The sequence below is a fragment of the Lepisma saccharinum genome, chromosome 5, assembly GCF_977018435.1.
Source record: "Lepisma saccharinum chromosome 5, izLepSacc3.1, whole genome shotgun sequence".
NCBI lineage: Eukaryota > Metazoa > Arthropoda > Insecta > Zygentoma > Lepismatidae > Lepisma > Lepisma saccharinum.
Genome location: NC_139233.1, coordinates 50,115,069 through 50,131,967, shown reverse-complemented (window position 1 = coordinate 50,131,967; position 16,899 = coordinate 50,115,069). Strand labels below are relative to the sequence as shown.

Below are 16,899 nucleotides of genomic sequence, written 5' to 3'. Positions count from 1 at the left end.
AGCACGCAAACTTGTTTCCAGCAAGCTTTCTGTTGGAGTCTTGGCAGTTTGTGGAAGGATTTTGTGTTCCTACCACCCCCCCCCCCCGCCTCTCTCTCTCTCTCTCTCTCTCTCTCTCTCTCTCTCTCTCTCTCTCTCTCTCTTTTTTGGATTGAAAAACAGGGTGCGACGATTATGCGATGAAATACGGTAATATATAACGATAAAGCTTTATTTGAAGATTGTAATAATAAAAACAACCCGTGGCGCAACAGTCCGTGAGGACCAGGTCCTACCTACCGACTGCCGACCTTACTTCCACCTGCCGAGGTTGGAATTATGGGGTGACGTGTGGTCAGCAAGACAAGCCTTCAGTCGTTGTAGGTTTCCGTGACCGCGTCACGCTACTCATTTGTAGCTCCCCAATTTCCTCACGACGGTGGATGGCCACTGGTCCAATACACAAGACCAGGTGTCCCGGGTTTGAATCCCGGCCTGAGCATGGATATATCTGAGTGTCCATTCATCAATTTCATTATATCATCACTTCCCCATCTTCGCAAATTAGCCAAAAGTAGCACAAAAAGCGAAGTGAAATTAAAGCAAATCAATCAATCAATTGTTAGGGCAGAACCATATATCACACAATACAGGTGAAATTGTTGTTGGTTGACGTGAATTTTTAATATGCCTAAACTCTTAAAATACTCTAATATCAGGTTTTCTGTTGCAATTATTATTTCAATTTTGAGGGCCTTCATGACCGAGTGCTTTGTATACTGCTCTATGAAACCGGAGACCCTATGTTCTATTGATTGATTCATTTGCTTTATTTTAATTCGCTTCTGGTGCCACTTTTGGCTAAAGGCGACGATGAGGATGGTAGATGAAATGATGAAATTAATGAAGCGACACTCACAATGAGACACCGAATGAACACAATGCCAAGGCCGGTCATTAAGCAAGCTGTGCTAACCACTCTACCACGGAGGCCGGAATCCTTTTTAATGTATAGGAAAAATCGATCTTTGACATCGAACTAAGAACAGTTAATATGCGTCACCTCGGAATTATTATATTTTAAATTTCGAACAATCAATTGAGGTTTATTCTTAACCATTCTTTTGCTTACATCAAAACTTCCACACAATAAGATCAATTACACTAAGGACAACAGCGTTAGAGTCTATGCTTTAAGGAATGATTAAGCACACGATGATGACGGAAAATAATTCACATGATTATAGTGATGCATTACATCAGCGAAACATTAATTTTCGGTCATGGTGATAAATTGAAAAAACGCAGGGACACAATAACCGATTTATTTATTTATTTTATTTCGCTTTTCTTCCACTTTTGGATAATGAAAGGTGTGTTAAGATGAAAGTTGTGAAAGGACAACTACAAACGTAGATGGATAGGACACAGTCCAAACTCCACAGAACATTATACTGACCTTATATCTAGACGCCAGATCCTCGTTAGTGTGCAAAATGCACTCCATGGTCACAATGACGTAAGCATTCGTAGAATTGATTTGTATATTTTGTTTTTTTTATTATTATTATTATTTTTCGAAAAACGCGAGCCAAACTATTGCGCATTATGTGATATGCTCATTACTTCTCAGGAATACTCGCGGCCTTCAGCCAGTTTTACCCTTAAACAAAATTGCGGGTTAGGATGTTAACAGACACTTCCAAGACAATATCCAAAGAATACTGTCACATACGCGAAATGTAAAACATTTTTATTTTCTCGTTTCAACTACATCCCTGGGGAGTAAAAACGGCTGGAGCGTGATGCTGATCATTGACCTCCAAAATGGCCGAACTCGAGAATATGCGGCGCCCTACTGCCACATCCCCTAAATGTGCTTTCATGGCACGGTCCTATACGGACGACGAACTTTGCCTTACCTTTACTACTACTAACTACTCATGCCATGAATTTTTGTATTTTTGATCCTTCATTATGTCTCCATTGCTAACCTGGTTCATACCCAGTCACAACAGAAATTAGTCAATGCAATAAAATACGTCAAACTTAAAATGAAACAGGTGTTGGCGCGCGCACACACAAACACAAGGAGAGAGAGAGGGGGGGGTAGGAACACAAAATCCTTCCATAAACTGCCAAGACTGCAACAGAAAGCTTGCTGGAAACAAGTTTGCGTGCTGGCCTTGTCTGCTATTGCCCTCCCCCACTTTCTTATCTATACAGGAGCAATGAAGAGTTTCCAACTCGCTTCTGAGTTGGTAGGAAAAGGGAAGTACATTTCATTTGATCCCGTCTGTACATACAACGGTCTCCGTCACAAGGGTTGCAAATGTGCTTCTTATCACGGTAATCTTGTCGAGATAACCATAAACGGACTAAATAGTGTGGCCAGTGTGTTAAGAATTGTGCTTCATGCTTGGATTTTAATTGAGTGAAGATATGCTGACACTTGTCGATTCAATGTCTCGAGCTCACATGTGGAACACATCTACGTCGATGTCATGAAGTCTTTACAGTTTACATGGTTAATTTGGTAAGTACGTGTCTTTCTATTATTTTCATTAGTAGGTCAATTATTATACAATTTCACTGTGTACAGTAATGTTTGTCAGTATTTGTATGAACTTTTTTCATTGCAAATACTAAAACACAGAGTTAAATTTGATTAGAGCCATCAAAATCAATGTCTCTAACGTAGTGAGACATTGCAAATTTGCTAAATATTTGAAATACATTACGTTCATAGGCGTGCGCACGGGGGGAGGGGCAATTGCTCCCCCTAATCATGGACGGCCGAAGATTTTTCCACGGAGGGACAAGCAGGGTAATTTTCCATGGGTATAGTATTACCCCAATAGTAGTGTTGACGCATCAAAAAAACACCACTTGAATTTGAAATTATCGCATTAATGTAAATTACTATGACTAAATCAAATTATACGTGTGAAATATATAGGATATTGACATTCGTTTTCTAAAGGGGGAGGTATGGCCATCCTTGCCCCCCTTCTAGAGGTACATATCCCTATTATTATACTTTCAACTAGAAATTTAGTGTAGAGGAATCTTATCGCCGTTATTAAAATATATTATACCTTAAAAAAAATCAAGTATTTTCAAGCTGATTAAAGTTCAAAGCAACTACGGGGAAAGGGGATGAAGTGGCGCAGCCACGGTAGGGGGGGAAAGTGTGCATTGCCGCTCCTCAACCTTGGACGGAGGCACCCCTATAACACATTCAGCCTGAGCAGCCAGCTCGTATCTCGCCATCGTAGGTTGCTGGTTCAAGTCCTGGCCTAGGTTTGTTTCTTCTGAGGGTCACTTTATCGATTTTATCGAATCATTATTCATTCTCATCGTCGCGATTTGTCCATAAAGTCATAAAAGTGGCCTTAATAAACAAATACCTTATAAAAATTTGTATTGCAAAGTAGATCGGATTCCAGTTATACTGTGATTCAGTCCCGAGTAGCCTATCTGAGTATAAAGAGGACTTGAAAATATGATTTTTTGCTATTTTTCGTTGCTTTTTCCTATGTTGGTCACGACGATGAAGATAAATGGTGAAACTAATAACTCCCCCGCAAGGCCTGTAACATGTGGTAAATCCGGCTACTTTTGAACTGACAGCTGGAGAGCGACGAAGCAGTGATCGGTTCTCATCATGTTCGGCTGTCATCGCTTACTTTCGTGTGGAGAGACTACATGTTGTTAAACCTACTGTAATCTAATAATTTCCTTCCCCGTGCGGTTGTAGACGCGTGGAATAGCCCCATTGCACGAGGTGATCGCCATGAGCGTAGGTCCTGGGGTGAAGGATCTTTGTAAGGCACCAAGCAACACTTTGCAATGCTGGATAAAGACAACCAATGCTGTTCCTAGAATGTGTGAGATTGTCACACGCTATAACACACACCCCTGTAAGACAATTGGCAGATAGAAATATATCTAAAGTTATGGCACTTATACTTCGGACCCCATTCACAGGGCAGAACGGTTATTTTGACAAAATCCTGTTTTCCTGCTGGCCGCTTCAGGAAGGAGGGATTCTAAGGTTGCTAGTTGTTACCCAAAAAGAGGGTTTCTTCATAGGTAAACACGGCAAGAACGGGCCTCTGCCATAAAGGCGGTCTCCGCGTCTGATCCGGCCTCTAGATCTTGAAGGAGCCTCCACATTCAGTGTGAGTAATCACCTGATTAACATTTCATGCAAGTGGATCGAAGTTTTGTTTCTTAGCTGGCGGGAACTATCATGTAAAATGCTATTGTCTTACATTACTGACAAATTATTACTCCTCCACCATTAATCGGCCCATGCGAAAGGCCTAGGAATGAACGATATCGGAAATTTCATATAGCGATATATCGTCAAGAAAATATCGTAACAGACGATACGATTTTTATTCGTATCGTGATATCGGCGATATATCGTCTCCACGATATATATCGTCAAATATCGTGACGATATATCGCTGACACGATATATATCGCTAAAATGTCGTGACATTATACCGCCAAATATCGTGACGATATATCGTCCACATGACATAAATCGCCAAATATTCTGACGATGTATCGCCAGCACGATATATATCGCCAAAATATCGTGACGATATATCGTCTAGTTGATATCGCCTGGACGATATTTTTTTCAATATCGCGATATATCCTCTGGACGATACATCACCCAACACTAGAAGGGACACTCTGATGGCGCAAATAATTACTCTGTTTTCGATATTCTCGAGACGAAGTCCAGAAAATTGCAGCGTAGCAAGTGGACGACAGAGAAACTCAAATAGTTCGGCGAGAGAGGAGCATTTATTGTTTGTATTATGGACGCGGTGGTGCTGGTAATGTCGATCCACTTCCACTTTCCATATTACATATTCTGTATACCACGTGTAGTTTCTGTGCCAGCAATGAATTCAAGAACAGACTAAGCTTATATGTGCAATTTTTATTTCGTCATTTATTATACTCTATTCCGGGAATCTCTGGATCAAGGTCGTGCAAAGTGGTAGAGAAGGTGAGAAAGGGAGTGGGCGGAGCGAAGCAGTACACGCTGCTGCAAAGGCTGGTAGCTGCAGTCGTTTCCCCTCGCCTCCACGCAATCCCGTTCCCTCACACCTGTTTATTGGTCGAACCAAGTAGTATTGGAATGCGCCAGTGGATGTTTTCTTCGTGGGTGGTCCTTTATTTGCACGTACTTATAACTAATTTGCACGGGTTTTAATTAATTTGCACGTACTTAGAATTCATTTGCAAGTACTTAGAATACTTTACATTTATGTATTTGCATGTTTATAACTTTTTATGAATATATAATTATTTATTTTATGAAAAATATGTATATAGAAGGTAATTAGAGGTACTAAACGCTATGCATATGTTTTTATATTCATTACTGCAAAGTATGTAATGTATCAATCGATAATAATTAATGTTTATAATATTGAAAATAAGAGTTTATGGTTTATGAACCGCTATGAACGGTGGTAATGGGTGTAGGTACAGGTCCAAATACGATTGGGGACGGTCCCGGTATTCGAACCAACGATATGCAACGGTAATAATTAGTACTATGCAATCATTTCATTATGTTATGAAACACGGTGGTTTCACACGCTAGACAGAATACTGTCTCAGAATTTCGACTCCGCTCTGATGCCAGACAGAGAGAATGAATTAATAATCCGCGCAGGTAGAGGAGAAAGGAATTTGGGGAGTGTGCGTTCAAGGTCAAATTACGTCAGAACGTCAGAACAAAGGAAGAACCTGATTCACCAATGAGAGAACGCGTCGGTAGATTTTCAGAACCGGTTTTTCCAAGGTTAACTAGTACGCAAGAACAGGGGAAAGGTATGCAATACTGTAGGGCAGGGGAGGGATTGAACCAGACAACAAAGGATGTCTGGAATGCGCAGCAAGGGTCAAATTTTTTGAAACTGCGCGTCGCTTGCAGGCTACAACATGTTTCTGTCTAAGTAGGCCAAGGTTTTCTAGAACACTAGAACAAAGGATGATGGGAAGGAGTTCAAGGTGAACTAGAACGCAAGAACAAAGAAAGCGTCGGTTTTATTTCAACCAATCAGAAAACGCGTCGGTTTTATTTCAACCAATCAGAGAACGCGTCGGTTTTGTTTATGAAGTATAAAAAAACGCGTAAAAGCGAGAAGATGTTAGTTTGAGAAGAATTTCTGAACCATTGTGTCAGAAAATATATCAACTTGTGATTATTGTCTGAGATTTGAAGACAAAGAACTCAAAAGAAGCTATAATTAAGGTAAGTGAATTGTTACATATATGTATTGTGTTTTAAATAGTATGTAATTCAAATAATGAACCGAAGCAAGAAACAAATATGTGTAATATGAACAAGTACTACAACTATTTTTTCTATTTTTTTACAAGTGATTCTATTTTCTGTGCACGTGCGACTGGAAGGAACTGTTAGTGAAAGATGGCGTCTTCAAGCTCAACTAACGAGGCTAACCACACTGCGGTGAGTACTTCGGACGAAATTATATGTAATTTTCATTCTGGAAAGTACACTTCCCCACTAGAACTCGTTAATGCATACTATGATATGTGTGACAGAGTTGTGTTCCACGACGATATCCCTTCTTGTGATCCGACTTTTTTCTGCGAGACAGTGCAAACAGTAATGTGTCAGTTAGGGGTGGGGGCAAGTCAGTTTTCAATTGTGGATGAAAGAGAAAGATATTTTAGACGATTTGGAATGCTAGGGCGGGAGGTATCCATTGAAATACCTAATCAGGTTGTGGGGGACCCTGAATATTTGGTTGGGTCTATGTTTCAATTTCTAATGAAAAAGATTTTTTGTGATGTATCACCGGACAGTCAGGTTGGTTTGATTATTTTCGGTAATGAAACCAATAAGGATATTTATATCCCTTGGCGCAGCCTTTCGGCATTAAATCCCAAGATTATTCAACACTATGTAACCAAAGTGCTGAACAGCAATGAATCCTTCTTTCTAGATAACACTATGAAATGCATGGCGCATATTGTCGAACCCAAGCGCGGCAGAGGGAGGAACAAATACCCCCTTTACAGAAAATACGCCCCTTTACTATCAATAAACAATTCTAACCAGAGACAGACTGCTTTTACTATTATGACTAACGATGAAAATTTATGCTTGCCACGCGCTATTGCATTTGCGCAAGTTAAAGTCGACAAGAACACTAAGAAAGTCGACTCGTTCCGAAAGTATGACAATAAATTGAAAGAAACCGCTATGGGGTTATGTCATGAAGCACGCGTTAATCCATCCAATGAGTGCACTGTAGAGGACATTGTTAAATTTCAGAATCATTTGGGACCAGAGTACCAAATTGTAGTGTTTTCAATGAAAGAGGGGGAAAGGGAGTATGAAGTTATCCGGTCAACACCGTTCGCCCCTAAACAGATTAATTTACTGTATCACGATCAACATTTTGATATAGTCAATTGTGTACGCAGACTTCTTGTGAAAAATTATTACTGTCCCAAATGCCAAGTCGGGATCGCTCACAAGTATCAACATACTGAATGCACTAGGTATTGTTCATTGTGTGAATACACTCACGGTGATGAATCCACTAACACTATCCCCAGAAAATGCACTGCATGTAACAGGAAATTTCTGTCCCCGAAATGTTATGAAAATCATTTGCGCACCGAAGGGCGAAAATCCAGTGTTTGCCAATCTATTCACCAATGTAACGTTTGTTACAAAGTAGTGAACAAGAGAAATCGCAAAACACCACACAAATGCGATGAATTATTTTGTAAAAGCTGTAATACTTTTGTTGAGCCAGCACACAAATGCTATATTCAGCCTGTTAAGCTCGAACCAAGTGCAAAGTTTCTTTATATTTTTTATGATTTCGAGTGTATGCTGGTAGAAAGAGAAAATGACCAGAAACACAAAGTTAATCTGGCTGTTGCTAAGCAAGCCTGTCATGTCTGTAAAGACACTGATGCTGATTTCTGCGAGACGTGCGGTCCCCGTGTCCATATTTTCCCCAATATTCAAGAATTTATGCAATATATTCAAACTCCGAGGGAAGGGTTTGATAAAATTGTGTGTATTGCACATAATGCAGGACGATATGATTCACATTTTGTTTTAAATTACCTGATTACTAAAGAGAATATTACCCCCTCTGTAATTATGCAGGGTAGGAAAATAATAGAGATGTCAATTACCAAGAAAATAGTGTTCAGGGACTCGTTGAATTTTATGCTTATGAAATTGAAGGACTTGCCTGCAAGTCTGGGACTAGCGGAAGATTTGCAGAAATAAGATTTTCCGTATTTGTTTTCCACCCCTGCAAATCAGAATTATGTAGGTCCATTCACTGATATTCAATATTATGATATAGATTCCAAGTCCCCCAAAGAAAGAGAAGAGATGCTAAAATGGCATGAGGAAACTGTCCAAGCAGGGAAATTTTTTGATTTTCAAAAAGAGTTGCGCGAATACTGTATTAAAGATGTGGAAATTCTTGCTGCTGCATGTATTAAATTTTCTAATCTGATCGAAGATCTGACTGGAATACAGTGCTTTGGTCGCTGCGCGACTCTTGCGTCGTTAGCGTCTTTGATATTTAGAAGTAAATATCTGAAAGAAAACACTCTTATTAAAGTTCCGCCATTTGGATTTCGGGAACAAGACCAACAGTCTCTAATTGCATTAAAGTGGTTAAAGTGGGTGGAAAATACTGAAAAAATCACTCTAAGACACGCAGGGAATCTGGGGGAGGCTAAAATAGGACGTTATAAGTTGGACGGGCTCCATGAAGAAAGTAAAACTGTTTATAGTTTCCAAGGCTGCTACTATCATGCATGCCCGATTTGTCTTCCTGAAAACAGAGATAAGCCTCTTAACGAGACTGGCGAGACCCTAGATCATAGGTACGAACGTACTGTTACCCGTAAAGAAATATTAGAGCAAATGGGGTACAAAGTTGTAGAAAAATGGGAATGTGAATTCAATGAGGAAATTAAAAAGATCCAGAATTACGCAAATTCATTGCTGAGAATTGTTATTCCCTGAATAATCCACTTATCCCAAAACAAGCTTTTAATGGGGGACGCACTGAACTTTTCAGGGCAGTTTATGAAAAACAAGAGAATGAAAATACGAGCATGAAACTGCTAGATGTAGTTTCCCTTTACCCTGCAATGATGAAGCAAAGAAAAATGCCTACAGGGAAACCAGTGATTTACACGTCAGAGTTTCCCACCTTGGATAATGTGTTTGGGGTTGTAAAATGTGATATTCTCCCCCCTAAAGATCTATATTTACCAGTACTGGGCATGTCGTGCAATAACAAATTAATGTTTGCTTTATGCAGAACTTGTGCACAAAGCGAGAATCAAGAACAATGTACACACGCAGATAAAGAAAGATACTTACATGCCACCTGGGTATCAGAAGAACTGAAACTGGCTGTAAAAAAAGGGTACAAAATACTCAAAATATATGAAATTTGGGATTTTCCTTCGGCTGATCAGAATGATAATGTGTTCAAAGACTATGTAGACACGTTTCTTAGACTGAAACAACAGTCTTCAGGATATCCTTCCGGCTGCAGTTCAGAAAATGACAAAGACAAGTATATTCAAGATTATTTCGATCATGAGGGAATTCAACTTGTAAAAAATGAAATTGCACCTAACCCTGGACATCGTTTTATTTCCAAAATTCTGCTGAATTCAATCTATGGGAAATTCGCGCAAAATCCTTTAAAAACTAAGTCTATTTTTGTAAATACAGAACAGAAATTCCATGATATAGTGTTTAATCCACAGTATGAAATCAGTAATGTTGTTCCTATTTCCGAATCTTGTTTATTAGTGAATTATATTGATCTGGAAAGCAAAAATGAACCGTTAGTACTCTCAAATGTACTTGTCTCTGCGTTTATTACTGCTTATGGAAGAATGCACTTATATTCTTTTATGGACAAAGTCAAGGAAAGTATTCACTACGTGGATACGGACACTGTGTTCTATGGAGAAAGAGAACATGAAAAACTTATTCCTACAGGCTCATTTCTTGGTGAAATGACGGATGAGATTAAAGAGCCCTACCAAATTACATGCTTTTTGGGTGGTGGTCCTAAAAACTATGGATATAAGATGGTGAACAAACATGATCCTCAGGATGAGAAACATGTTATTAAAGTAAGAGGCATTACCATGAATTACAGAACTCGACTCCAGATTAATTTTGATTATTTTAAGCAACTGGTCAAAGGGGAAATTGAAAAGCGAGTTGTTGAGAACCCCCGTAAAATTAAACGAAAAGCCAATTTTGAAATTGTTTCTGAATCTGAGCAGAAAACACACCAAGCAGTCCACACAAAACGTAGAAAAATTGAAAATTTTGAGACCGTCCCATATGGAATCTAAATAAAAAACGAGTGTTTTGTTTTATTTTTTATTGTTCTTTAAAGTCCAAGGGCCATCTGAAGTGCCTCAATTTGTGTGTTTATCCAGGGGCACTCCCCATCGATCCTCCGTCTTCCACAGAAACCGCATCTCCCCTCTCTTCGACGCCTCCGGCGCGACAGGGGAGGGGACACCGGGCGAAGGCGGTGAGCGGTTCTGAGGTGGTCCATGAGGGCCTTTTTTCCCCTGAATCCTGTAATCCAACAAATTTCGCATTCCCTCTTGATTTCATCCTGAAAAGAAAAGATAAAATTAATATATATAATATATGATAATATATATATTTGGGCCATTGTGTGTCTGCGCTTCAAGCAGAGAACGCGTGTTGTTCAACATGGAACTGCGTTTTACACACCCTTTTGCAATGATGGTTTGTGGGCCCTCACAAAGTGGAAAAACCACTTTTGTGGATAAGCTTCTATTTTATAAACATAAAATGTTTACACAAGTTCCAAAAACAGTAATATGGGCGTATGGTGCGGTTCCTCCCAGATTAAAATTAAGCCAAAATACAAATATTCAGTTTATTGAAGGAATCCCTGATGTAGCAAATATGGATATTGAAACTCCTGGATTAATTGTCATTGATGATCTAATGAATGAAAGCAGCAAAGATTCCGCTGTTGCAGATATATTTACGAAATATTCTCATCACAAAAATATAAGTGTTATTTTTATAGTACAAAATTTATTTCACAAAGGTGCTAAAATGAGAGACATAAGCCTCAACTCACACTATCTTGTGATATTCAAAAATCCACGTGACAAACACCAAATATACCATTTAGCACGACAATTCAAACCTGACAATTGTAATAGTGTTTTGGAAGCTTTTCAAAATGCAACTGAAACACCACACAGTTATTTAATGTTCGATTTAACACAAAATACACCTGAAATTTTACGTATGAGGGCGCATATTTTCCCCGATGAACAAATGGCTATTTATGCCACTGGAAAGCATGTAAACAAACCATTTCTTGTGCGAACGTCAGAATAACATCACAACTAAAAGAACGTGCTCCGGCACTTAAATTATTGTGTAAATTAAAACCTATTCAACGGAAACGCCTTTTGCAACGAGCAACACCAGGACTAGTTCGTGTACTAGGACAATGTGCAGCCAATACAGTACGCGGTAATATTCCGCTTTCAGGGGTACAAAAAACTAAGCTTCAAAAGTATAAGGCCAGTTTGCGTAAACTAGCGGCGAAGGGCACTTCGCTCAAAAATAAAAAGAAAATATTAATTCAAAAAGGCGCCGGCTTTTTGCCATTTTTAATCGGTCCGATTATATCAGCGTTAGGTAGTGCATTGTTTTCACAATGAGCGTGAGAAAAATGATTCTTGTTCCCGAGGACTTTGCCACTAATATGCATGCCTCCGTTGAGAAAGCTCAGAGACACGAATCAAGATTAGATTCTAATATTCGTACAATATTAGCACGTGAAGATATTGGGGAAAGTGAAAAATGGAAACTTTACCAACAGGCACTTCGACTATTTGTTAATTTTACTAAGCCTATTCCCACACACCTACCATTGATCGAAGAAGAAAATAAGCTGCCACAAATAAGTGAACCAGTGCAACAAGACGACCCCCCTCCTAGTGTTACTCTCAGGGAAGAAATTCTTGCTTCAGTATCGAAAACTGTTCAGAAGAAAACAGAACTTTTACTTAAAAGACTATTCTCTTCTCAATATATAAATTGGGACGCATATGGAACAGTGTACATAAATGGAAAAAGAATTCAGGGTTCAAATATCATAGATCTGATTAATGATTCTGTTCGCCCCCGTAAGAAAAGTAGAGATCCTGTCGGGAGAGATCAGTTCCAATCTATCCTTCATTCTCTAAACATACCCAAAGAATATATAGTTACACGCACGCCCCCGCCCCCTTCAAGAAATAGGAAAGCTGAGTTTATATGGGAAGATATATAAAGTATGGATCTTAAAACATTGTATTATACACATGAACTACCGACTTCATTTTCCAATACTGAAAAATTATCCAAACATTCTACGCAATCACGAAAGAATATTTCTGAGTGGCTATCAAAACAAGATGCATATACTTTACATGTTCCAGTTAGAAAAAAATTCCCACGTAAACGTTACGAAACCACTTTTCCCCTGGAACTTATGCAAATGGATTTGGCAGATATGCAGAATATCGCCAAGTAGAATGACGGTATGCGCTATATACTTTGTGCAATTGACGTGTTTTCAAGGCAAGCGTTCTGTATACCAGTGAAAAGCAAAACGGGTGAAATTATGGCAAAAGCAATCACTAAAATTATAAACATGTTAGAATATCCTCCTGTTTACTGCCAGACAGATCAAGGAAAAGAGTTTTATAACGCTCAAGTGAAAAAAGTGTTTGACAAGTACAATATTATTCATTATAGCGTTTATTCAGAACTAAAGGCAGCAGTAGTGGAACGATTTATTCGTACTTTAAAATCAAAATTGTATAAACACTTCTCAGCCAATAATACGTATCGTTATGTAGATATTCTCCCCCTTGTAGTAAAATCATCCAATCACCCGTATCACCGTTCTATAAAAATGGCTCCTGTTGAAGTGAGCGAAAATAATGCGCTGCAGGTCTAGTCTCAGTCTAGAAACAATACAAGTCAAAAAACCAATAATATCAAATTTAAATTTAATATTGGTAAGTACGTAAGGATAAGTAAAGCCAAAATGAAATTCGAGAAAGGATATCTACCTAGTTGGACAGAGGAAATTTTTATAATTAGTGATCGTATGAGTACTGATCCCCCTACATATCGTCAAGGGCATTTTCTATGAACCAGAATTACAAAAAATTACGCTTGATCCAGACAAGCCATTTACTATCGAGAAAATTCTAAAACGAAAGGGAGACTTTGTTCTAGTAAAATGGAAAAACTACCCCCTCGCATGTGCAAGTTATGTACATAAATCAGATATTACACGTGTTTAGGTTAGTTGCCATTATGCCGCTGGACGAATTCTATGTTACATTACCTTCCAATGTAAACTTGAACTTGTTTCCTGATAATAAAATAGCACATTACCGTACTAAGCTGAGCGAACCAATAGAATTAAATGAACAATGGGTGGTGGCGGCCACAGAGCTTCATTTAACTTGGAGTTTTTATAATATTGTTTCCGATACAAATAGCATTTCATATCAATTTAAACCGAAAAAGAAGGACCAGATTTTTTATAGTGAAAGTATAGTTCCTAAAGGTTACTACTCCAATATTCAATTATTATTAAACAATATTCCCCCTTCAAAAAGAAAACTGCTTGCTCAACATGTCCGATTTGGCTATACTTTGTCCACACATAGTATGTATACACAAACAACACTAGAGGAAGATGAAATTATGAAATTGTATATATCTCCACAATTAGCTCCAGTGTTTGGTTTTTCGTTGGATACTCCTAAGTTAGAAATATCTATACATTCGGTTATTGGTCCAGGTACGGCAAGATCAAGTTCTATTTACCCTTGTAATTTAGATTATCATATCCCCCGTGAAATCAACATATGCACAGATATTGTCAAATATCAAGCAAATATAGGTCCCGTAATACGAACGGTTAGTGTGGTTGATTATGAATATGGAGCAATAAAAAGTTATATATTTGAGCCCAGGCAGTATCTAAAAGTCGAGAAGCGTTACTTTGAAACAATTGAAATTATATTAAAAACAGAGCATGGAACTTTGCTTCCATTTGAGTTTGGAGCGTCAAGCGTTACATTACATTTTAAAAAAGTGGAATAATGATTTCTGAAGGCAGTGATAATGATTACTATGTAACTTTGGTTTCAAATGCATCCAAAAATATTTTTCCGACTAATACACCTTCTCATTTTTTAACTAAACTTTCTAATGCTGTTAAGCTCGAGTCTGGAGGCTGGTTAGTGGGTCTGTCTGAAATTCATTTCACAAACAGTCTGTTTAATATTCAAAAAGGACAAAATGAAATTATGTGGACTTATTATAACCAAGACTCGGATCAGTCAAGTAAACAGAGCGGTAAAACAATCGTTCCCCCTGGATATTATTCAAGTGTGGAGTCTGTTTTACAAGTTTTAAATCAAGATCATATTGGAGAAGGGCTATTTCGATTCGGTTATAACTCGTCCAGCAATATTGTTGAGGGAAAATACAATGCACAATTATCTACACTGAACCTCTCTGATATTTTGGCTCTACAGTTAGGATTCGAACCAAATAGAAATCTTGTTAAACAACAGAATAGTTCGAAACAAACCAACCTAAATATTGGTTATCCCCAGCAGGTTTTAGTATACACTAATGTACTCAGTTACCAGTTTGTAGGAGATACAAAGGCACCTCTTTTAAGAATGTTTACATTTTCTTCTGTCCCTTATGGCCGGTCACAATCTATAATATTTAACCCCGTTCATTATATGCCTGTATCGAAATATTTATTTGATACAATAGAAATAGTTTTAAGAGACAACACAGGTCGTAAACTCTCATTTGCCTTCGGAGATCTGAGTGTTAAACTACATTTCAAGCGACAATGAGATACGATAGACGTCAGTTATATCGAGATTATTATCTCAACCAGGCGGGAACAGGTTTACCTTATTTTTCCGGTCCTCCCTATCAAAAAGGGCACGGAGCCCTCGGTTCAATATTTAAAAGCTTGTTTCGTTTTGCGGCCCCTTTATTAAAACAGGGTGCTAAAGCAATTGGCCATCAAGCATTACAATCGGGAATGGAATTTGTTGGGGATGTTCTACAAAACAGGCCTCTCAAACAATCTTTCAGAGATCGTGTAAATCAGGCGGGAGAAGCTCTTCGTGAAAAAGGTGAGAGAAAAATTTCTCAGATTCTTTCAGGTAAAGGCAGACAAAAAAGAAAGGCTAAAACTATAAAATTCGAACCTCCATTTATTACCTGCCAGTCACGCAAAAAGAGGCGAAGGGTACACAGAGATATATTCGCTAATTAACTACCATGTCGTTAGTAAACTGTAACTCATCGGAATGCACAAATACAGAATTGGATTTGTTTTCTCTGCCATTAACTCAAACTAGCATTGAAAATTCTTGTTTAGTGGAGTATCGTCCCATTTCATCTTTAACTAGTAAAAGTCCAGTCGAGTTTGCCATTACTGGAGACAGTGGGGAATACATTGATCCAGCACACATTTATCTGTACCTAAAATGTAAAATAACTAAACGAGATGGTACGGCCTTAGCTGCCGATAACCTGGTTGCCCCCGGAAACAATTTTCTACATACAGCATTCAGTCAGGTCGACGTTTCGTTAAATGACAAATTGATTTCGTCCTCTGCAGGGTGTTACGCTTACAGGGCATACATTGAAACATTACTCAACTATTCTAATGAGGCTAAAAAATCTCATCTCACTGCTGCTCTCTGGTATCGCGATACGCCTGGGAAATTAGAAAATCTAACTGAAAATAAAGGAATTGAAAAACGAATGAGTCTTGCTGCGCAAAGTCGGTCATTCGACATGTATGGGCGACTGTATTCTGATTTTATGTGCCAACCTCGTCTTCTCTTGAACAATGTGTCCATGAGAATTAAATTACATAGATCAAACGATGCATTTTCATTGATGGCCGCCGAAAATTCTTCTTATCGTGTAGAAATACAGGACATTTCTCTTTATGTAAAAAGAGTTACTGTATCTCCAGATATAGGTCTTGCTCATGCAAACGCTCTTGAAACTACTACAGCTAAATACCCAATTACACGCGTGGAAGTAAAATCAATAACTATCCCTCAAAATATTACTTCTTATAATCTAGATAATATATTTTTAGGCACTGTTCCTAAACGTGTAATATTAGGTTTTGTTGAAAATTCAGCTTTCAATGGTCAAATACATAAAAATCCCTTTAATTTCCATCATTTCGGATTGAATAAAATTCAACTCCAAGTTGGAACTAGAACCATTCCAAACCAACCTCTCTGCCCAAGCTTCACAGACAAAAATATTATCCAAGCATATTACAATTTATTCTCTGGAACGGGAATACATTACCAGGATACAGGAAACAGTCTCTCCCGAGAAGATTTTGATAATGGATTTGCTTTGTATCCCTTTATTCTTTCACCCACAATGGAAATTGACTCTACTTGGGACATATTACGCGATGGGAGTGTAAGTCCTAAACTGTCATTCTCTGCTCCGTTGCCTACGGCGGTCACATGCATTATTTATGGAGAGTTCGACTCTTTACTCCAAATAGACAAACACAGAGGTATTTTCCCAGATAATACAAAATAATAATCAGTTGAGTACCAGCCAGGAAGGAGTACGGATCACAATATGAGGGCTGTCGTTGATTTTCAAGGATTCCGAGACAATTCTGGCAACTTTATTCCTAAAGAACTAGCTATTGTCGATGCAGACTCAGATAGTATGCAATCATGGATATTTCTACGACC

At 38.4% G+C, this 16,899-nt stretch overlaps 1 protein-coding gene across 1 annotated transcript in view; it reads left to right on the top strand.

Moving 5' to 3' along the window:
- The first annotated feature begins 2,283 nt into the window (after window positions 1–2,283).
- The window catches only part of LOC145988360 (uncharacterized), a 320,576-nt gene continuing 305,960 nt past the window's right edge, over window positions 2,284–16,899 (top strand). The window contains exon 1 of the mRNA XM_083123235.1: window positions 2,284–2,515. The gene's annotated coding sequence lies outside the window, so the exon portion shown is untranslated. The remainder of the gene's footprint in view (window positions 2,516–16,899) is intronic.